The following is a 24,437-nucleotide window of genomic DNA, read 5'->3' as shown; positions in this document are numbered from 1 at the left end:
TCAGTATACATGAATTTGAGCAAACTCTGGGATACAGTGGAGGACAGAGGAGCCTGGCATGCTGCAGTCCATGGGGTCACAAAGAGTCAGACACACCTTAGTGACTAACAGCAACAGTGTACCTTAGTCCTCTCAAACTAGCTCCAAATATTCTTCCCACCTGCTCTGGTCTCAGGCACTGGCTTCTGCTGAAGACATGTGCTGATAGTAGAATTTTCCCTTAGTAGTGCAGGCTGGGCCAGTGCTTATTTTTGGAGTCCCTGAGATCTGGAAGCCTAACGCCAGTTGTTGCAAAGGTGTTGTATCAGTCAGGAGAGGTTGTTCTGCAGCACAATAACCCATAACAATAACACAACATCAAACTCTAATGGACTCACACAACAAAAACTGACTCCTTGCTTTCCCAATATGTGCTGTAGGTCCAGCCAACTCATGGTCAAGTTGTCTGCAGGTGGTGATTCTGTTGTGCAAAGGTATGCTTCAAATGTGTGTGACTTCCATCCCTAGCAGCACGAAAAGGGAGCATGGATGGAAAATCAAGTGCCAGTTCTTAAAAGTTTCAGCTGAAAGTATACACATCACCTCCAGATGAAAACAAGTGCCAGGAACTACTCACCTGGAACCGCTGCAATGACACGAGATGAGAAAGGTAACCTTCCACTCATATGAGAAGTATTGGAAGATTGAGTTCAGTTCAGTTCAGTCGTTCAGTCCTGTCTGACTCTTTGCGACCCCATGAACCGCAGCATGCCAGGCCTCCCTGTCCATCATCAACTCCCGGAGTCCACACAAACCCATGTCCATTGAGTTGGTAATGCCATCCAACCATCTCATCCTCTGTCATCCCCTTCTCCTTCTGTCCTCAATCTTTCCTGGCATCAGGGTCTTTTCAAATGAGTCAGCTCTTCGCATCAGGTGGCCAAAGTGTTGGAGTTTCAGCTTCAGCATCAGTCCTTCCAAAGAACACCCAGGACTGATCTCCTTTAGGATGGACTGGTCGTATCTCTTTGCAGTCTGAGGGACTCTCAAGAATCTTCTCCAAAACCACACTTCAAAAACATCAATTCTTCTGCACTCAGCTTTCTTTATAGTCCAACTCTCACATCCATACATGACCACTGAAAAAAACTATAGCCTGGACTAGACGGACCTTTGCTGACAATGTCTCTGCTTTTTAATATGCTGTCTAGGTTGGTCATTGCTTTCCTCCCAAGGAGTAAACGTCTTTTAATTTCGTGGTTGCAATCACCAGCTGCAGTGATTTTGGAGCCCAGAAAAATAAAGTCAGCCACTGTTTCCACTGTTTCCCCATCTATTTGCCATGAAGTGATGGGATTGGATGCCATGATCTTGGGTTTCTGAATGTTGAGCTCTAAGCCAACTTTTTCACTCTCCTCTTTCACTTTCATCAAGAGGCTCTTTAGTTCTTTTTCACTTTCTGCCACAAGGGTGGTGTCATCTGCATATCTAATGTTACTGATATTTCTCCCGGCAATCTTAATTCCAGCTTGTGTTTCTTCCAGCCCAGCATTTCTCGTGATGTACTCTGCATATAAGTTAAATAAGCAGGGTGACAATACACAGCCTTGAGGTACTCCTTTTCCTATTTGGAACCAATCTGTTGTTCCATATCTGGTTCTGAATGCTACTTCCTGACCTGCATACAGGTTTCTCAAGAGGCAGATCAGGTGGTCCATAGCTAGTATAACTTTCAGTTCTTCATTCAGTTTTTTCTGCACTTTTTTCTTTTTTTTTTTTTTTTTGCTCCTTAAAATTCAAAATCCTTGGGTTATTTTCGGTGAAGTGTTTGTTCAAATATTTTGGCCACTTATTTATTGGAATGTCTATTTCTTCCCACTGAGTTATAAGATTTCCATATATATTGTGGATACCACATATTCATCAGATATATATTTGCAAGCAAAAAAAAAACCCCAAAAGTTTCAAAATGCTCTTCTGAGCTACAGTTCTATGGAACTGTACTCATTATATAAAGACCTAAATAAGACCTCCAGAGAAGGCAATGGCACCCCACTCCAGTACTCTTGCCTAGAAAATCCCATAGACGGAGGAACCTGGTAGGCTGCAGTCTGTGGGGTCGCGAAGAGTTGGGCACGACTGAGCGACTTCACTTTCGCTTTTCATTTTCATGCATTGGAGAAGGAAATGGCAACCCACTCCAGTGTTCTTGCCTGGAGAATCCAGGGACGGGGGAGGCCTGGTGGGCTGCCATCTATGGTGTCGCGCAGAGTCGGACACGACTGAAGTGACTTAGCAGCGACTAAGACCTCAAACTCCACATGATATCTCATCCACCTGCTTTCTCCCAAGCCTCTCATTTGTCTCATTTTCTTTCCTTTTTTTTTTTTAATCTCAGTAAATGGTACCACTATTAGTAGATACCTAGTGTCAGAAACCCAAAGGTCATATTTCTGTCTGGCTTCAAACCTTCCTAAGACACACCAGTAAGCAGTGAGAACCTAATTAATACCTGTTGTGTTGAGCTGCAGATGGATGAATGAATGTAAAGACAGCCATGGGTGAGTTGAGGGAGAGAGTTCTGATATCTGAGAGGATATGGGTGTCTGCTCAGAAACATTTCTTGAGATGTTTCAGTAACAATGAGAAATAATAGTATCCCTTTCCTAAAGACGACTGAACACTTATGATAGAAACCGTTAGTGGAGCTCCCTGAGACACTGAAGGGACTTGACAAAATGTGGTGTCCTCTCTCGTCTTTATGTCCAGAAATATTAAGTACTTTATCAGCACTTGGTCTTGTTAGCAACTCTTCAAAAAAAAGAAGTGGGGATCAAGTATGAAAATTTCTGAAAAGAGAACATCATCTCCAGGCTGAACACTGCTCTGTCTTGTGGGAGAAAACCAAAGGACCATGATTGTTGACATGTTAGCACCCACCATCTTTCACTTCACTAGGTGATATCTTGTTTTGGATATTTGAAAAGTTATGCTGGCCTTGAAGTGTGAAAAGTGAAAGTGTTAATCGCTCAGTTGTGTTCAGTTCTTTAGGACTCCATGCACTGTAGCCCGCCAAGCTCCTCTGTCCATGGAACTCTGCAGGCAAGAACACTGGAATGGGATCTTCCCCACCCAGGGATTGAACCTGGGTCTCCTGCTTTGCAAGCAGATTCTTTACCATCTGAGCCACCAGGAAAGCCTTGAAGTGATATTAAATCTGTCCACATTGCCTCAGGAAGAAATAAATGTTATTGTTTAAGCATTCGCAGTAGGATCATTAGGAGAAAATGAAAGCCAGTCTTGATGCCAGGCTCTGTTACTTGGTCTGCAAGAAGACCCAGGTCATAGCTACTCGTCTTTGGATCACTGCTTGTGCGAGTCTCAGTCCAAGGCTTCACCTGTGTTGTCATGTTTAAGCTTCATTGTATTAAACAGCATGACTGGATGAGATAGTTATGTGCTTCCCCAGCTTGCAAATAAGGTGCTGAAGACATGGCAGAGGTTTTGTTAATATTTGCTAATGTTTAGTAAGTGTTTTGGGTTTCAATGGTAACTCAGAAGGTAACGAATCTGCCTACAATGTGAGAGACCAAGTTTGATTCTTGGGTTGGGAAGATCCCCTGGAAAAGGGATTGGATACACATTCCAGTATTCTTGCCCAGGAAATCCCATGAAAAGAAGAGCCCGGAAGGCTACAGTCCATGGGGTCTTAAAGAGATGGACATGACTAAGTGTTTACTATGTGAAACTCTGTACTGCCTGTTTCCCAAATCTGCCAGCTCAATCCTCTACCCTGTCGCACTCAGATACTCTCTGAGGATATATTCTGACTGATGACAAAGGAATCTGACCTCCTTCCCTCCAAGTATCATTGCCATCTTAGAGTGATGTGTTTGTATTAAAAGCACCTCAGGGCAGAAGAGAGAGAATGTGAGTGTTAGCAAGGATATCATAGGAGTTGACTGGAAGTTCAGGACATGATTTCTACATTCCGCTGGACATAAATCTCTCTCCTGGTCCCAGTCTTACTGGGAAATGTCAGGTTCACACTTAACCAGAAAGAGAAACGTTCTCTGCACATCATCAACTAAGAATAAGGAACCAGATGTCAACCATAGTTAGAAACACCAGCTAGTCCATTTTTCTCTCCTGATCTGGCACACAATCCTGATGGAGATTGTGTCTTATAATTAGAGGAACACACAATTATGTAAGGGTGGGTAGAAAATTGGACTTTTGGAGTCAACGTAAATGTGCATGTGTTCTTAGTCACTCAGTCATGTCTGACTCTTTGTGACCCTTTGGACTGTAGACCACCAGACTCTTCTGTCCATGAGATTCTCTAGGCAAGACTGGAGTGGATTGTCATACCTTTCTCCAGGGGATCTCCCTGGCCCAGGGATCGAACCTGCATCTCCTGTGTCTCCTGCATTGCATGCAGATTCCTTATCCACTGAGTCATCAGGGAAGCCCATCATGAAAACCATGGTTTCTAAATCAGTCTGTGCATTTATGAATTCTGTGACAGGTGGCATGCTATATAATTGTATTGAACATATTTCTCTAGCTATCAAATGATACATTGTCTTTAGAAATTATTTGTTCTTGTATCCAAGAATACTAGGTGCTTAGGAAACAGAGATGATTGCACCTCACTCCAGTAATTTTGCCTGGAAAAATCCCATGGATGGAGGAGCCTGGTAGACTGAAGTCCATGGGGGCATGAAGAGTCGGACACAACTGAACGACTTCCCTTTCACTTTTCACTTTCATACATTGGAGAAGGAAATGGCAACCCACTCCAGTGTTCTTGCCTGGAGAATCCCAGGGACAGGGGAGCCTGGTGGGCTGCCTTCTCTGGGGTCGCACAGAGTTGGACATGACTGAAGTGACTCAACAGCAGCAGGAAACAGAATATGAACAGATAGATAACTTCTGTTTTCATTAAAGTTATATAGCAGCAAAGAAAGTAGTCATAAGATAATCAATAATCATAAACATAAATAGACAGTTCTATTAGTTATGAGTGTTAATAAGCATATGTGCATATAATTTGAGAGTATAATAGGAAAATTTTCATAAGAAGTCAGTGAAGAATTTTCTACCATGGTTATGAAAGCTGTGAGCTCTGAAGGAACGGGTCAATGGGAAATGGGTGCATTACAAAGAAACATGGGGGCTATTTTCAAAAGGATTAAAGGAGATAAGAGGTTTGAACTGGCAGAGGTGAATCTCTGTTTTTCTTATACTAAGAGATGCAATGAAGAAAATAAAAGTTATGAGTGTTTTTCTAATACTAGGTACAGTGGAAAGATACTATTTCACAATTCACCTGCCACCTAGCAAACGACAGCAACAAAATGAAACCTCTCTCTTCTGAAAAGCAATAAAGTTCTGTTCACTTTAATAAACAAATCCTGTGTTAGGAATAGCATTAATTTAGTCTGTCTCTGTTCTGATATGTAACCGCAGGAGCTCTTACACTGCGGTGCAGACTCAAGCCGAAGAAATCTGCAGTTTCTGAGTATTCTACTTGTGTGTTCTTTTCAACCAGTTTGTCTTTTGTCCACTGTTGAGGTCCTTTAATGGACCGGAACCTGGTGGTCTGGAGTCAACCGATGAGAAAGTAGAGAAGGGAGAAAGAGGCTGATATTTCTTGGTTTATGCAGAAGCCAATAAAGCCCCTGCACGGGGCTTGCTCTGTTCACGAAGGCCTCAGGTGCCCTCTCAATAGGGTGAAGGTGCAGGGCACCTTCTTGAGAGGGTCTTAGAAGCCTGGGCAGGAAAGTGAACTCTGAGAGCCTCTGCACTCCAGGGGATCAGCCTGAAAAAGAGAGGGAGAGAAGAAGAGAGAGAGGGAGAGAGAGAGAGAGACAGAGAGAGAGAGAGAGAGAGAGAGAGAGAGAGAAGGAAAGACACAGGGACCAGAGCTCTGATGGAGCAAAGGTGTTTTAATTAACATGGTGTGTGCATATATACTGTCTTACAAAGTAGTTTTTCTTAGCAAAGATAAAGATCAGAATTCCAGACTTAGAAAACAGGCAATCCATATTAGAAAGAGAGATTTGTAAACAATCACTTTTACCGTAAGGTTCACAAGGAGGAAGAGGATACTTATCACTGTATAGAAAAACTAATGAAGGAAATGCCTAGATTCTTCAGCCCCCGGGAGAGGCTTGCCTCTCCTCTTAATTCCTGAGTATTCAGGAATTAATAAGGAGCAGAGAATTCCTAACACATCTGAAACAGCACACAGGAAGCCTCCTGTTAAATGTTTCCTGACAGTCCCCAAGAGATGGATCCCATCTCAACTGCTTTTTGTACCGAAGAGGTGGCACAGAGCCTGATGCACAGTCAGTGCATGGTATTTATTAGTTCTTTGCCCTTGAAATTCACAACCCTAGATACTGAGATAGGAATAGTTCACATCACCATGCAGCCTAAGGCTGTATCAACCAAATGAAGATCTCAACTGAGATACCTCTAATAGGCTTCTGGGAGCTAGAGGTCATATCTGCCTTCATGACAACTGTGTCTGAGTGTTTCAGGACAGCATGTCTCATTGGGCTGAATCAGCATCATTGTGGATTCCTGGTCATCATCTGAAATCTGCTGAACCTTGACTTGGAGAACCATCGTGCCCCGAATCTAAAACTCTTCAGTCATGTGTACAGTGTCCATCGTGGTTACTCAGAAGCATGCAAATTGAGAAAGCATATATGTTAATGAGAATGAAGCGTATCTAGTACTTAATATAATATCTTCATTTTCTTCTCAATATATTATCGTTATTCTTCAAATTCCAGGTGAGAATTATAAATTAAAATTGAACGTGACTTTCCATTTTAGTTAAGGTTTTTATTCCATAAAATAGCTGGCAAGTTCTGGAGTGAGATGATACCTGTATTCTAGCCTCATTCTGGCTACTTTCACTCATTGGACATGAATGAGTTTTCCTCTGGAAAAACTCTGGGAAATAGTGAAGGACAGGGGAGCCTGACATGCTGTAGTCCATGGGGTTGTGAAGAGTTGGACATGACTTAAAAACTGAACAACAGGCTACCTTCAGAAAAGGACATTGGATTCAGTGAGCAATGTGTGTGAATATTGGTTTTGTCACTTTTCACATTTTAACTGCTACAAGATTTAAATAACATGATATATATAGTGCACCAGCACAATAGCAATCACTTAACAAGCCAAAGATAGAAAGCAGATACATTTTGATGTGTATGCGCAGTTCCATTCATTTGATGGTCATGTCTAAAGGGTTATATATAAAATTTGGAAGCTACATCTGGGCTCAGCAGAGAAATGCCTTGATGAATTGGTCATGTCAGTCAGCACCATGGAGTGGGAGTTTAATGAAGGAGACATGTAGGAGTCCAAGATGTACTTATTCATCTTCCTGTAAAAAGCAATTAATGTGACTTCCCACATTCCATCATGTCCTATGGCATCAGTGACCTCATCAGTTTAATGGGTACAGTCATTCCTACCATATGTGCATTCAAGCATGACAGGAGCTTGGGCTGAGTTGATGCCTATGAAAACTCTTATAAAGGGAGCTAACTGAAAAAATAATAAGGATGAATAATTTTTATAGCATTCTTTAATCATTCACTGATCACAGATAGGCTTAGAGAAACATAATTTCATTGCATCACTTAACCTCAGGTTATGTGCATGCTAAATTACTTCACCTGGAGTAACAGTCAAATTTGGCCTTGGAGTACAGAATGAAGCAGGGCAAAGACTAATAGAGTTTTGCCAAGAGAACACACTAGTCATAGCAAACACACCACTAGTCATTGCAAACACTGTCTTCCAACAACATAAGAGAAGACTCTACACATGGACATCTCCAGATGGTCAACTCCAAAATCAGACTGATTATATTCTTTGCACCAAAGATGGAGAAGCTCTATACAGTCAGCAAAACCAAGACTGGGAGCTGACTGTGGTTCAGATCATGAACTCCTTATTGCTAAATTCAGACTTAAATTGAAGTAGGGAAAACCACTAGACCATTCAGGTATGACCTAAGTCAAATCCCTTATGATTATACAGTCGAAGTGAAAAATAGATTCAAGGGATTAGTCTAGCCCTCCAGGCTCCCCTGTCTATTGCACTCTCCAGGCAAGAATACTGGAATGGGACTCCACCAGAAAATTACTAGAGCTAATCAATGAATATAGTAAAGTTGCAGGGTATAAAATAAACACACAGAAATCCCTTGCATTCCTATACACTAATAATGAGAAAGTAGAAAAAGAAATTAAGGAAACAATTCCATTCACCATTGCAACGAAAAGAATAAAATACTTAGGAATATATCTACCTAAAGAAACTAAAGACCTATATGTAGAAAACTATAAAACACTGATGAAAGAAATCAAAGAGGACACTAATAGATGGAGAAATATACCATGTTCATGGATCGGAAGAATCAATATAGTGAAAATGAGTATTCTACCCAAAGCAATTTACAAATTCATTGCAATCCCTATCAAGCTACCAGCCATATTTTTCACAGAACTAGAACAAATAATTTCAAGATTTGTATGGAAATACAAAAACCTCGAATAGCCAAAGCAATCTTGAGAAAGAAGAATGGAATTAGAGGAATCAGCTTGCCTGACTTCAGGCTCTACTACAAAGCCACAGTCATCAAGACAGTATGGTACTGGCACAAAGACAGAAATATAGATCAATGGAACAAAATAGAAAGCCCAGAGATAAATCCACACACATATGGACACCTTATCTTTGACAAAGGAGGCAAGAATACACAATGGAGTAAAGACAATCTCTTTAACAAGTGGTGCTGGGAAAACTGGTCAACCACTTGTAAAAGAATGAAACTAGATCACATTCTAACACCTCACACAAAAATAAACTCAAAATGGATTAAAGATCTAGATGTAAGACCAGAAACTATAAATCTCCTAGAGGAGAACATAGGCAAAACACTCTCAGACATAAATCACAGCAGGATCCTCTATGATCCACCTCCCAGAATACTGGAAATAAAAGCAAAAATAAACAAATGGGATCTAATTAAAATTAAAAGCTTCTGCACAACAAAGGAAAATATAAGCAAGGTGAAAAGACAGCCTTCTGAACAGGAGAAAATAATAGCAAATGAAACAACTGACAAACAACTAATCTCAAAAATATACAAGCAACTTATGCAGCTCAATTCCAGAAAAATAAACGACCCAATCAAAAAATGGGCCAAAGAACTAAATAGACATTTCTCCAAAGAAGACATACGGATGGCTAACAAACACATGAAAAGATGCTCAACATCACTCATTATTAGAGAAATGCAAATCAAAACCACAATGAGGTACCACTTCACACCAGTCAGAATGTCTGCGATCAATAAATGCAAGCAATAAGTGCTGGAGAGGGTGTGGAGAAAAGGGAACCCTCCTACACTGTTGGTGGGAATGCAAACTAGTACAGCCACTATGGAGAACAGTGTGGAGATTCCTTTAAAAATTGCAAATAGAACTGCCTTATGACCCAGCAATCCCACTGCTGGGCATACACACCGAGGAAACCAGAATTGAAAGAGACACATGTACCCCAATGTTCATCGCACCACTGTTTATAATAGCCAGGACATGGAAACAACCTAGATGTCCATCAGCAGATGAATGGATGAGAAAGCTGTGGTACATATACACAATGGAGTATTACTCAGCCGTTAAAAAGAATACATTTGAATCAGTTCTGATGAGATGGATGAAACTGGAGCTGATTATACAGAGTGAAGTAAGCCAGAAAGAAAAACACCAATACAGTATACTAACATATATATATGGAATTTAGAAAGATGGCAATGATGACCCTGTATGCAAGACAGCAAAAAAAACACAGATGTGTATAGTGGAGTTTTGGACTCAGAGGGAGAGGGAGAGGGTGGGATGATTTGGGAGAATGGCATTGAAACATGTATACTAATCATGTAAGAATTGAATCGCCAGTCTATGTCTGATGCAGGATACAGCATGCTTGGGGCTGGTGCACGGGGATGACCCAGAGGGATGTTATGGGGAGGGAAGTGGGAGGGGGGTTCATGTTTGGGAACGCATGTACACCCATGGTGGATTCATGTCAATGTATGGCAAAACCAATACAGTACTGTAAAGTAAAATAAAGTAAAAATGAAAATTAAAAAAAAAAAAAACAGAATACTGGAGTGGGTTGCCATGCCTTCCTCCAGAGGATCTTCCTGACCCAGGAACTGAACCCACTTCTCTTATGTCTCCTGCACTGGCAAACAGGTTCTTCACCACTAGCACCACTTGGGAAGCCCCTAACCTCAGGTGAGTAATGAAAAATTTTGAGTAATACAAACACTTTCATGGAAACCAAGTAAGTATACTTTGACTGCATTGTCCTTCTCACAGGATCCACACTCCTTATCATGGCAGAAATTACTGACATCATCTGGTACCAGGCTATACCTCTGAACACACCAGCCTTAACTATACCTCTGTGTTGTCATATTTGTGTTTATAAACATGGTAATTTTATAAACATAGAAAACTGGTCTGATATGTTCTTGACAGTAGCCCCAGGGCCCATAGAGTCTGGCACATAGTAGGCTTGTGGGAAAATATTTATACAACCTGTTTAGGAATCAGTCCTAGTAAGCAGGCCCCCACAGACTTAAGGATTTGCTCTCCTGGCAACATGACTCAATTTCATTACAAGGTTTGTGCAAAAGGGTGAAGACTGGTGGCACGTGTACAGACAGGGGGTTAAGGCAGCTCTCTGCTGTCCAATGTATGCACAGAGCAATGCCTTCCTATGGCTGGAGGTGGGAGGCCAGACCAGCCTGCTGAATCATGGAACCCAGGTATTAAGTTCATATGTCAAAACTCCAATGGAAGGTCAAATATTTCAAAGTTCAGGGGCAATCACAGTGGGAGTATGACTACTTGAGATAGCAAGTTTCTTAGAAAGGGAGGTAGATGTCTTGACCTGACAGTCTCTAAACTGATATTATTCCTGACTTCTTTCCTTATCCTTATTAATTCAGCATGTTGTATCTGGTGCAGTTACAAAATATAAAATGATTGGAGGCATTGTTCTGTTTTTGTTTTTCCTAACATTCTTGTGTTTTCCCATTGCACATAGAATAAAACGTGAGGTGCATCTACATTTAAACTTCAGAAGTTAATTCACAATCTGACAATCACTGCCTATACTTCCAATGTCATATCCCTCACAATTTGAAGTCCCCTGGGCCTTCTTTATTATTCCTTAGAAATAGAATTCTCACAAGTGTGACCTTGTCTATTTATTATCAGGGGCTTCCCTTGCCGCTCAGCTAGTAGAGAATCTGCTTGCAATGCAGGAAATGTGGGTTCAATCCCTGGGTCAGAAAGATCCGGCTGGAGAAGGGATAAGTTACCCACTTCAATTCTTGGGCTTCCCATGTGGCTCAGCTGGTAAATAATCCTCCTGCAATGTGGGAGACCTGGGTTCAAACCCTGGGTTGGGAAGATCCCCTGGAGAAGGGAAAGGCTACCCATTCCTGTATTCTGGCCTGGAGAAGTCCATGGACTGACTAGTCCATGGGGTTGCAAAGACTACAACATGACTGAGCAATTTTCACTCACTCACTGAGCCATCTTCCAGGTTGTGAAACTATTCCCCACTGTATACATTCGCCTGTGACTTTATCTTTGCTTGGGGTACCCTTTCCCCTACTCTGTACCTGTCTGTCTCCCTTTCATCTTTTTTTTTCTCTTTATTTACTCCAACCATCCTATTTAAAATAGTCACCTTATGCTTTTCTCTCTTGTTACCCACTATTTACTTTCTTCCTATTATAACAATTCAGTATTATCTACTCATTGCTTTGCTTATATTTTATTAGCTGTTACACTAAGCTGGATATTGACTAAAATCAAAGATGATGTGTTAGATCTCCCTTTCAATATAGGTGTCTACAACAGAACCTTTCCCAAATCATTACTGAATGCACATAGTAGGTCTTAAAATGTGTAAGGATGTACAGGAGCTAGAAAGAAAGGTAGAAAGTTAGGAAGGAAGGAAGAGGAAAGAAAAGAAAGGAAGAGAGGAAGAAAATGGACAAGCTCATGGTGTCAAGGAGGGCTGTGAACCACTGGTGTGTAGGAGTCATCACCACAGATGCTCCTTTCAGCCTTCAGCATCAAGTTCAAGTGACATCTCTAAGGAGCCATGCCTGATGTCACATGCATCCCCTTCCTCTCTGCTCCCATTGCTTTCATTCTGTATCTTTGGAAGTGTGTCAGTCACTCAGTTGTGCCTGACACTTTGCAGTCCCATGGACTATAGTCCATCAGCTTCCTCTGTCCTTGGAATTCTCCAGGCAAGAATACTGGAGTGAGTAGCCATTCCCTTCTCCAGGATATCTTCCTGACTCAGAGATCAAACCTGGGTCTCCCACACTGCAGGCCGATTCTTTACTGTCTGAGCTACCAAGGAAGCTCGTATTTTTGTAAAGAATAGCAAAACAAGAGTTATAATCCTATGAAAATCTTGATGATAGAGAAAATGTCTAATTAATCTCTAAATCCTAGCACGCTATGTATCCTGGTGCATAATAATCAGACAATAAAGTTAACTGTAGTTGTTGTTAATAGCAGCAGATTTAGTGGTAATATCATAAACCCAGTATTTTATTTTGTAAAATAAATTAAACCTTGATATCTCTGAGTCCATGTCTGCTGGTGACCTGGCTTATAACTCAAGACACAAGCCTGTTAGGCTGAAGTGATGGTTCTACATTCATCTCTTTACATCAGTAGAGGCTATGCCTCCTAAGAGTACTTTCGAGCAACTCTTCTGAAATTTAATGTGCAAACAACATATTTTCAGAGTTTAGATCCCGATTCCGTATGTTTGGGGTGGAGCCCAAGCTTCTGCATTTCTCACAAGTTCCCAGGGGATATGAATACTTTGAATATGCAAAGAGCTCCAAGTAGCAAGGCCCTAATACACACTTCAATCCAGAGAGTCAACATCAAAGCGATTTATCAACCTCTGAGGGAATTTTGTTTTCTGTTGACAGGAAACCTCCCAGTCAGCCTCGAGCCATAATTCAGTGTCAAAACTAATTTCAGGTGAATCGAATGTTAATGGCAACCACATAAACCACTGGTTATTGACTGGCTGTGAAAAACATAGAATTCGTGTTTTGTTGCAGTGACTGAAGGCTTTTGAATTAAACTATCGAGTTTCTTCCTTGCTATGCCTTTTGCTATTTAGGGGACCCTGGCCCATTATACAACCTCTCTGAACTGCTGCCTTTCCTTATCTATAAACTAGGTGTAGTAAAATGCTCATCCACTAAATTCCGTGCAGGGAATGAAATACAGTCTGCAGTGCTTTCAGCAAAATATAAGTACATAATATATTTTATCCTTTTTTTTTCTTTTTTTTATAGATTACTGTTTTATTTTCAGGGAAACTGTTCTGAATTCTCACTTGGGAGAAGAGCCTACTGTCAACTGGCTCATCACGACCCGCTCCCGTTCTCTGTGCTACATCAGCTGGCTATCCACACAGCTTCATCCCAGCAGGCTGCAATTTGTGGGTAGACAAGTAAGGTTTGTGTAACTGTCATGGGAGGTCATGGATAGGATGCGGCTGCTGGTTAAGCTGAACCCAGATAATTGGAGGTTCCTCACCTGCTTCCTGGCCTTGGAATGTATGCTCTAATCCCTCTTCCCACAGAGAGGGCAGTTTCAAGACATAGCCTTGAGGGCAATGTGTTGTAAGACCACCCGGACAGTGCACCTGACTGACCCCCGTCAAGGCTTCTCTATAAGCTTTGAAGATGCTGGTGGGTGGATGCATAGATCTATTCATCTTTGGGCCCCAAATAAGACTCATCTGTGGGTTTTTGGCTTCTTCCACCTGCCACCTACTCATCTGGAGTGGTTGCCTTTCTTCCTTCTCTCCCTGGTCTTTATGTTTGGGGTCCAGTCTGTGAACCCACAGTATCCCAGGTGGATCAGTGCATTCTGTTCTGATTACTTGACTTTGGGAGTAATTCAAAGTGACGTTTCCAATCCTATCTTAAGCTTGAAAATATCTTGGATATTTTCAAACGTTTCCTAACCACTAACATATCTCCCTGTCATCTACCGATCCCCATGGCCAAGGCCCAGCAAATCTGACTTCTTCAGAGAAGCCATTCTGATCCCCTCAAAGTTCTCTTTCTGTTCTCAGCATCACTGAAAAAAAAAATCTGTGAATCTCCGCATGGCAAAGCTGGGCAATTCCCCTGCAAGACTAGTTTCCAGGTCACATGTATATATATTGCTTTCCTCTGTTCTAATATGAAATTGGTTAACACTGATTATGGAAATCTAGAACAAGGGAGATGATAGTTCTTCTCTTTATCAATAGGCTCCTGCCAGGGCAGGTAAATTCCATTTTAGACTCCATAAGTCACATAGATCTGCAGGAGAAAACAAAGCGTCAACTAGTAAGAGTCTTGAAGTGACTCAAAATTATATCATGTAGACAGAAAACGGACAGGCAAGTGAAAAGTCATACTGGAATAATAGCTGAACATTTTCCTGTAAAAGAACAAGCAAACTTCTAATAATGCTCTGAAGAAGCTTATATGCTAAATTAAAATGATGCATAGTTTACAAGCTATTTTTTGATGACCTAAATTGTACAAAAAGTGCAGTGGACTGACATAGTGGCAATGACTTCTCCAACACTTGGGAAGTCCAACCCCAGGCTGAAGAACCATTGAGTGAGATCACTGGGTGTGCAAAACAACCATTTGATGTGGAGTTGTATTGGACACTCTTCAATATTTGGGAATCTATGATTCAGTCTGAAAGCCACAAGAAGGTAGTCTGTGTCCTCTAGTCTCAGCGTAGGAACCAGCACTCGCTGTATACTCAATAAGGACACATAAAATGAGCAATTAGAACTCTGTTTCTTCTCCACCCAACTAACCATCTGGGAGGAGCACTGAACTTACCTGTTGTCTTGTTATTGTTTAGTTACTAAGTCGTGTCTGACTCTTTGTGACCCCATGGACTGTAGCCCACCATGCTCCTCTGTCCATGGGACTTTCCAGACAAAAACACCAGTGGATTGCCTTCTCCTACTCCAGGAGACATTTCCAACCCAGGGATTGAACCTGCGTCTCCTGTGTTGGCAGGCAGATTCTTTACCACTGAACCACTACAAAAGCCCACATGATGACTAACAAGTACCAAAACAAAATTTTAGGAGTCTTCTGGGTAGTGAATTAGCTTTAAACAGCCAGAAAAGTTTGAACTAAGGACAATTCCTTACCCTAAATTTCCCATTCCAATTGTGAAGACACAAGCAGTAAATGTAATCACCTAGTATTCACATTCATGTCATAAGTGTTTCTCACCCGGTGCCTGTAACCATCTCAATTATCTGAAATGGTTTAACACCACAGTCAGAAGTAGACTAGTGTTGGCAATAACAATAAAACTAAAAAGGGTCCTGGCTACGTTACGACTCTGTGGAACCATTACGTTCCTCTGTGTTCAAGTGAGGCAGATAACAAGAGGGCATTAAAATTGTAGCATCCTCAAACAACAGTACGGTTATTGCTTATTAATTATACCAAAGGAGCACAACTAATTAGTTTAATAGGTAGCATTATGTATGCCAGTGACAGATCAGAGGAAGGCAGTGGGCTGGGTAAAATTCTTTAGCCAAGCAACTGACACGTCTATTAGCAGTTACTCAGCACCCCCAAGACAGATGGAAATAAAACTAAGACGCTGAGAAAGACCTTGATTTGCTGCCCTTTTGTTTTGGATGTAGATTGCAATTTGCACATCACAACAATCATTTTCACAGGGATTCTGTTTTTCCCCTTCAGAAAACACCAGAAACACTTCAAGCTGTTTGGCGGTTGTTGTTCTTTCTTAGCTCTCTTCTCCCAATGAGAACAAAGGGAGAGAGGAAGTGAAGGGCAAAGGAGAAACGTCTGGACGTGTGTCAGGTGTAGCTCTCATAAAACGGAATTTATGGATCAAAAGGTAAGCATACATTGAGGGAAAAGAAAAGCCTGCACATTGTTTTCCAGAAGCACTTTTGAAGTTTGTATTTTTATCTTCTTGTACTAGTTGAACATACTTTCCTGATAAAATGATTAAATTAACTTTTTTTTTTTTTCATTTTCTTTAAATCTCCTCTCTAATGGGTTGAAAATGGTATCTGGTAATTGTTTGAATCTGTATATCCTTGATTTCTAGCACCTTTTAAATTATGTCAAGTGTCTGCCATTTATATTTTTATAAATTATCTGCTTTTATTTTTGGCAATGATTTTTTAAAGTTTTTGTTTCCATTAATGCAAAAGCTATGTATTTATTTTTGGTATTAGTCAATAAAAACCCACCAAGCTGACCCAAATGTAAGGATATCAGACAAGGATGTTAAACCCTTGATGACGAACATGTTCAAAGGCATAAGTCAAAAATGATTATGATGGATAAACAAATAGGAAACATTAAATCAAATGGAAAATAGTAAGAAGAGGCAACTTAGTGGAGCCATTAAATACAATATCTGGAATTCACTTGGTCGGATCAACAGCAGGTTGGTGACAGCAAGGACAAAAAAAAAACAGTGAATTTAAAGAAATACGGTAGAAATTATATAATCTAAAAGCAGAAATAAAGATGAATAAGCACATATATGTTATACCCATATCTATACATAATAAATAGATAGGGTTTCCCAGGAGGCTCAGTGGTAAAGAATCTGCCTGCTGTCAGAGTCATGGTTTCAACTCCTGGGTGGGGAAGAAACCCTGGGGGAGGAAATGGCAATCTACTCCAGGATTCTAGCCTGGAAAACCCCAGGGACAGCGCAGCCTGGCAGGCTATAGTCCACGGGTCACAAAGAGTTGGACATGACTGACCAACTAAGCATAAGCACAATTTGTAACTTCAATCTAAGGCTCTTTAATTAATCTTTGTTTGGTCACTGTGTGCTCTAAACCCAGTTACCTACTCAAAACCTTCCTCAGGTAGCTGTTCTCTTGATCCAAAATTACCCATTTCTAACTCATTGCTAGAATATAAGTAAAGGAGAGGAATTTCTTAGAAGTTTGTTTACATTCAAATCTTACTTGCCCATGCACTGTTCAGTTCACTCCAATCTAGTTTTCATTTCCTCGACTCCATTAACTTTTCCTCTCATCCCTTATTCCATCTAACTCTGTTCTAACCCCCACAACTTTCTTATCAGAATAAATTGATTCATTTTCCTGTCAATTGCTTAGAATAGAAACCTAAGAATCACCCTCAATCCCTCCATCTCCCTCTCCCCTAACATCCATCCCGTTGAAATGCCCTACAGGTTTTAACTCTGAACACACTGTACTTCTGTCCTCTTCTTGCTACCATCTCTGCTACAGCCATAGTCAAGATAATCATCATCTCCACATGGACATCAGTGGGCTCCTACCTGGTTTTCCTTCTTCCAATCCTACCACCTCCAATCCCTTATGCTCCAAAATCTTTAATGAACAAAATTTGTGTCTTGCTCTTTTTTTATTGAAACTGTCCAATGGCTTTCTTTTATACTTAGAATCAAATCTAAATTCCTTACAATGCCCGCAGAGTCCCACATGATCAAGTCCTGATTATATTCCTGACACTAGTTCTAAGTATTCTCTAACCTCCCATGGAGATCTAGACACGGTTGCTTTCTTCCTGTTTTTGAAACACTCCAAGGTAATTCCTGCATCAGGGACATTACGATGGCTTTTCCTGTGCTTGGGGGTCTTTTTCTATGGCTCATCAAATGACTATCTTTCTCATTTAAATATCAACTCAAATTTTACCTCTACATAGATGCTTTCTTTGTGTAAAGCAACACATATAAACACACATACACGTGCACACTTATTTCCTTCTTAATTATTGTTTGTATACATTGCCTCCTCCCTCCACGCATATGACAGATGAGAACAGCAATGCTGTCTGACTTGTTTACTTCTGTATTCACATTACTAAGAATGATCTTGGGTACAGAGTAGACACTCGAGATATTTATAAAATGAATAAATACATGAGAGGACAAATACAGTATAAAGCTAGGCTAGCTTCAACTCACCTTCTGCCCTTATTAGCTTATAGACAGAAATGGGAGATGGCAGTAGAGTAGTTAATATTTATGAGTTAAATTCTGAGAAATATAGGGTATTTGTATAGTTCAATTACAGGGATATCGCTACTTGCTTTATTGAGCATAAAGAAATAAATGCTATTTCTAAATTTAAGTTATCCTTGGAGAACTGGGTAAGATACAGTTAAAAATCAGGACTGATTAATTCTGATGGAAGAAGTCATCAAAATATGAAGAAAAACAGTGACCTCTAAGAAGGGAAGACAGTGTCTCGCTAAGTGACCTTGAGAAAGTCTTTCATTTTTTTTTCCATCTGTAAGTGGATTGTATTAAACCCTATTTAAAGCCCTTTGTAGAATTCACTTTCTATGCACTATGAGTGTGTCGGGAGAAATTCAGGGAGAAGGCATGTGGGTATCTGAATCCAGAGTAAACTCTGGGAGTAGGCAGTACCTACTTCTATGTCTTTATACGTCTATATCTGGATTTATTTCTAAATCTATATCTTTAGTTATTTATTGGGGATAATAGTATATCAAATGAGAATTCTGGACTTGATTGTTATCTGTGTATCCTCAAGCAACTCATCTCCATTCTCTTTGCCTTAGTTGCTTCATTTCTAAAGTTTCAGTTCAGTTCAGTTCAGTTCAGTGATGTCCAACTCTTTGCGACCCCATGGACTGCAGCACACCAGGCTTCCCTGTCCATCACCAGCTTCCAGAGCTTACTCAAACTCATGTCCATTGAGCTGGTGATGGCATCCAATCATCTCATCCTCTGTTGTCCCCACCTTCTCCTGCCTTCAATCAGCTTTCTCAGTCTCCTCTTTCACTTTCATCAAAAGGCTCTTTCGTTCCTCTTAGCTTTCTGCCATGATGGTGGTGTACACATATAGTTTATCCCAATCATTAACTCTTGAGTTAACATCTTCAAAAGATAAGGACTCAGGGGTTTGTACACAGCTTCAATAGCAGAACTCACATTTCATTGATCTCAGCATTTTGGGTCTAACACATTTGAAAAATCCCCATGTTACCTCCACAACATAGTGAACTTAACATAGGTTTCAAAATCACGTTCCCTAACTTGACTATTTAATTGTTGTCCATTTTTTTTAAATGCATCACATAATGGAAGGAAAAGCCAGTATGAAATCAACTGGACAACCTATGTTGTAAAATTGACCCATATACAATAACAATTATAATATATATGAATCTGGACAAATTTGTCTAGGCTCTTCTCAAACACTTTTTACAGAGAGATGCTCAGTGAAATAGTCAAGCCGGTTCATCGGTAGCTTCAGACATTAGAAAATTCAATTACATTGGCCTAACAACTATTCTCCAACAGTATCTTTCATGTTTGCTTTCCACTACTCTGGAGTCTCAAAAATAACAAGAAAATAGTAATTTAAAAAATCATCTCATATGCATTCAGCATGTTTCACTTTTTAAATCACAAAATATCTATTTTGATCTTCACCTGAAACTGAGAAACATATTATTAGTATCTCCAATGTACAGACATCCAGAGAGATTATGTAGCTTTCCCAAGGTCATATTTTAGAATAAAGACAAAGCCATTACCTGAATAGCTTTTTCTAACTTCTAGTTAAATATTTTTTCTACTTCTCTATGGCAGTCTTGCCAATATTTGAAAATAATTAACATTCCAACTGTCTTCTCTGTTTCAAACTAAAATCCCTAGGTTTATGTTTGAAGGTAATCTGATTCATGTGAGCCGTGTCCCAAGCAAATGACTGGTTTCTATCCTTTCTCCTTCCTTTGTGCTCTATGTTAGGTTTAGTTGTTGTTGTTCAGTTGCTAAATCATGCCCAGCTCTTTGTGACCCCAGGGACTGCAGCATGCCAGGCCCCTCTGTCCTTCACTATCTCCTGGAATTTGCTCAAATTCACATCTTTTGTCGATGGTGCCATCTAACCATCTCAGCTCTGTTGTCCCCTTCTCCTTTTGCCTTCAATCTTTCCCAGCATCAGAGTCTTTTTCAGTGAGTCAACTCTTCGCATCAGGTGACCTACGTGTTGGAACTTCAGCTTCAGCATCAGTACTTCCAATGAATAGTCGGGGTTGATTTCCTTTAGGACTAACTGGTTTGATCTTGCTGTCCAAGGGACTCTCAAGAGTCTTCTCCAGCACCACAATTCAAAAATATCAGTTCTTTGTTGCTCAGCTTTCTTTTTTTTTTTTCCTACTATTTTTATTTATTTTACTTTACAATAGTGGCTTGGAGCTACTTGCTAAGTGTAAATCTTAGGACAGTGATCATGGTGGTAAGGAGAGTGGAAATTCTCACCTGAGGAATGATGTAAGACCTCAGGCATTTCATCTATAAGCGAGAGAATGAAATTTGCCTGCAAGTATTTGAACAATTTTAGACAAATCTATACATTTCTTCTCACTCTAGATGCAAGATTAGGATGGCAAATGTATGTTAGAGGGAAATTAATTTCAGTCCATTTTACCTTGCCTGGATTAAGTCTAATATTTCACTGTATCTTGAATCCCTTCAAAGAGTGAAACAATGAGTTAATGAGGATGATCTTTCAAAAGTCACAGCTTTCCAAAGTGAAAGATAGGCTGCTTTACAGGCATGAGCTTAACATCTACCTCTCAAACCCTTACATTAAGCAGTTTTCATGACCCACATATCCATCCATTCGTCTGCACCCCCGAAGCCCGTTTTGTTTTAAACTCCCATTATGTTCCCAATGGATCTTGAAGTAAATCACTTAGGAACACTTTCAACTATAAATTAGCAGAATACTAGACTGAAAGTGCATGTTGTGAAATTTTGGAGTTCAATCGAAAAGTCAATGCCACAAAATTTAAAGCTGGAAATGCCAATGATATAACATAAAAACTTGATAGCACTAAAAGAAGTTGAGTTACTATACGCCAGCAAAAATGATATAGAGGAGATTCTCACAGTGAGTGGGAGACTGACCCAGGTCAGCATTTCTTGAAATGTGATCTGATGAACACCTGTATTTCTTTGGCACATTGTATGAAATCTATCAAATTATCCATCACAATAATGTTAAAAAGACTACACTTAACAGATAGCTATGGACCAAAAACTTAGGTAGGGAGAATGGTTACAAATATTTTCCACTGGTACGGGTGTGAGAGAAGCGTTCTCCAAAAATATGGACATCAATACACCATCAGATGGACATCTACAGCCTAGTATTTTGGGGATATATCAATATAAGAAAATCACCCAACATGATTCAGCATCACTCTTACCGTCAAAGATAAACTTATCGTTACCTATTTTTTCTGGGTGTTGGGGAAGATGAACCATCTGTTTGGGAAGGTCTTTAACTATCAAGCATATTTCTTTTTTTTTTTTCCCTTCATATGTTCCTCTCCACCTGGAGCAGTGACATCAGTCCGTCAGGAGTCAAAATATAACTTCCCAAACTCTCACCAACAACTTGACACCATGGTTATTTGCAGTACATTTTAGACATGTGTCAACCATTTAGGTAAATCTTTTCTAAATTCACTTTCATTTAATTGTATTGATGAATGTAAAGGCTAATTTCTTGGAATTGACTTCTATTGATTTGTGTCCGATTGAATTCCATCAAGCCCCAGTAATTTGCATTGAACAAATTAAACTGTACAGGCTAACTGGATTGAAGGCATTTTCACTGAGGTAGAGCACATTCATGGGGATGAGCCCACTGTGACATGACTTTATATGGCTCCTAGGGTGACGGTTATTGGAAAATTATTGAGACACAACAAATGTTTCAACTACAAAGAACACATGTTATAGAAGATGAGCTGCATAGGTCTTGTCATTATGTGAAACTCTTTGGCTCTATAACCTGTAAATAGCTCAAGATTGGTTCTACGTGCTGCTCTTCTGGTGGAGTTTGACTTTAGTTGTAATAAATGAAGACTGTCAGCCCCAAAAGAGAAGTAGAAAAGGGAGCTGACACTTATTTAGCCCTAGATGTCTCTTTTGTACCCTTGTTTGTGAACATTAATAATCAAAATTAACTTATAAAGTTATATATGCATTGGATATATTTTATTTAATATTTCAGATTCCATCAGCAATGCTGTGTGTGCTGTGCTTAGTCGCTCAGTCATGTTCGACTCTTTGTGACCCGATGGGCCGTAGTCATGGGGATTCTCCAGGCAAAAATACTGGAGTGGGTTGCCATGCCCTCCTCCAGGGGATCTTCCCAACCCAGGAAGATTCTTTACCATCTGAGCTACCAGAGGATCCCAGATTCTTTATCAGCTGAGCTACCAGGGAAGCCCATTATTCCATCAGCAGGGCCTGCCCTTTATTCAGCCACCACTTGTAGGAACTTGTACCGCAAGGTGCACGCTGCCAAACCCCACCCCAGAGCCAGGTGAGTCTTACTTACCTCCAAGGGGCTTCTCTGTTGACTCTACAGTAATGAGCATTACAGGAACCCACTAGCAGCCTCTCTGCGTGCAGAGATAGTTAACAGGATATGCAGGATATGCAGAAATGCAGGATAGTTAACAGCCCAAGGAGCGAAACTCGAAATGAGGATGAATGGGAGCAGTTATGAACTGAGTGTTTGTGTCTCTCCCAAAGTCTATTTATTGAAATCCTAACACCCAATGTGGTAGTATTTGAGGATGAGACCTTAGAGATAATTAAGTTTAGATAAGTTCATCAGTCCCAAAGGAAATCAGTCCTGAATATTCATTGGAAACACTAATGCTGAAGCTAAAACTCCAATACTTTGGCCACCTGATGTGAAGAACCAACTCGTTGGCAAAGACCCTGATGCTGGGAAAGATTGAGGGCAGGAGGAGAAGGGGACGACAGAGGATGATATGGTTGGACGGCATCACTGACATCATGTACATGAGTTTGAGTAGGCTCCAGGAGTTGGTGATGGACAGGGAAGCCTGGCGTGCTGCGGTCCATGGGGTCACAAAGAGTCGGACGCGCCTGAGCAACTGGACTGACTGAAGTTCGTGAAACTGACACATTCATGGTGAGATTAGTGCCCTTTCATAAAGAGACAAAATCTCTACCACATGAGGACGCTGCAAGAAGAAAGCCATCTGCAGGCCAGGAAGAGGGACCCTTCCAGGAACCACATACATGGGTACCTTGATCTTGGACTTCTCAGTCTCCAGAGCTGTGAGAAATAAATGCCTTTTCCTCCAGCAGCACAATTCACGGTATCTCATGATAGCAGCCTGAGCAGACTAACACAGTAATGATTTAATACATGCTTTTCCATCTCTTCTCTTGAAAGCAGATTCTGCTGTGCCTTTCCGAAGACTCTAAAAGCACTTACACAGGATAGAAGAACTCAGCTCCACAATGCATCTTTGCTTTAGCTTTTCCTCCATTGGAGACTGGCTCCTAGACTTAACTTGGCTCCCCAAATAAAGTACTTGACTCTTTGTTTCAGAGTTTGCTTTCTGGAAAATCCAGGTCAAGTCAACGCAGTTGTCTTAGATTTACTGATTAAGAAGTTGACACTTATACAGGTATCATTTGACAAATATTTCTCAGCACAAAATCCATAGAACCTGAATTCAAATCAAAATCTACATCATTTAAGTGCCTCTTGGGAGGAGGAACTGACCAACATGACTCATTATTCATCCACATGGAAACACCGAATCTCTAGTCTGATCTTGAAGCTCAGTCTGCACCTCTGACTTTGCTTTAAGCAGCTCTCCTAACCAGATTGACTGATTTCTACCTATCAAACCAAGTCTCTAATCCAATCAGAAGAGTTTCAGAGCATATTTCAAAAGGTTTGCTCTTAGAATTAATCTCTGGTGCTCAACACACCCAATGATTTGTGTATAAGGAATGAGATACAGTGACTTGGGTCCATTAACTACTACATGTCCTGTTCTCGGTTTTGTTGGTCTTTATTTCTTCCTAGATTTCCCACCACTCACTGACTGAAGAATCACTGCCATCCTCTGACCTTGGTCACTGAGGTCTCAGCATGGTTTGTGCTCCAGCAGGTCCCCTTTGTCCTTGCAAAACTTTTCTAACTTGGATTAGTGCCTGACACAATGCAGACATCTAATAACTCTGACAAGGAAGGGAAGGGTTTGGGTAGGGAGGTCCAAAGCTGGGTAACGGAGAAAAGGTTCAGAGAAGATCCAGCCTTGCATGCCTTCCTATTCCTTAATGGGAGTTGGCTTTAGAATAGTGGATCCTACCCTAGGACTGGAGAGGGCAATGGCACCCCACTCCAGTGCTCTTGCCTGGAGAATCCCATGGATGGAGGAGCTTAGTAGGGTACAGTCC

The sequence above is a fragment of the Ovis aries genome, chromosome 9 (genome assembly GCF_016772045.2).
Source record: "Ovis aries strain OAR_USU_Benz2616 breed Rambouillet chromosome 9, ARS-UI_Ramb_v3.0, whole genome shotgun sequence".
Classification (NCBI taxonomy): domain Eukaryota; kingdom Metazoa; phylum Chordata; class Mammalia; order Artiodactyla; family Bovidae; genus Ovis; species Ovis aries.
The sequence above is the reverse complement of the archived record's forward strand: the minus strand, read 5'-3'. Positions refer to the sequence as shown.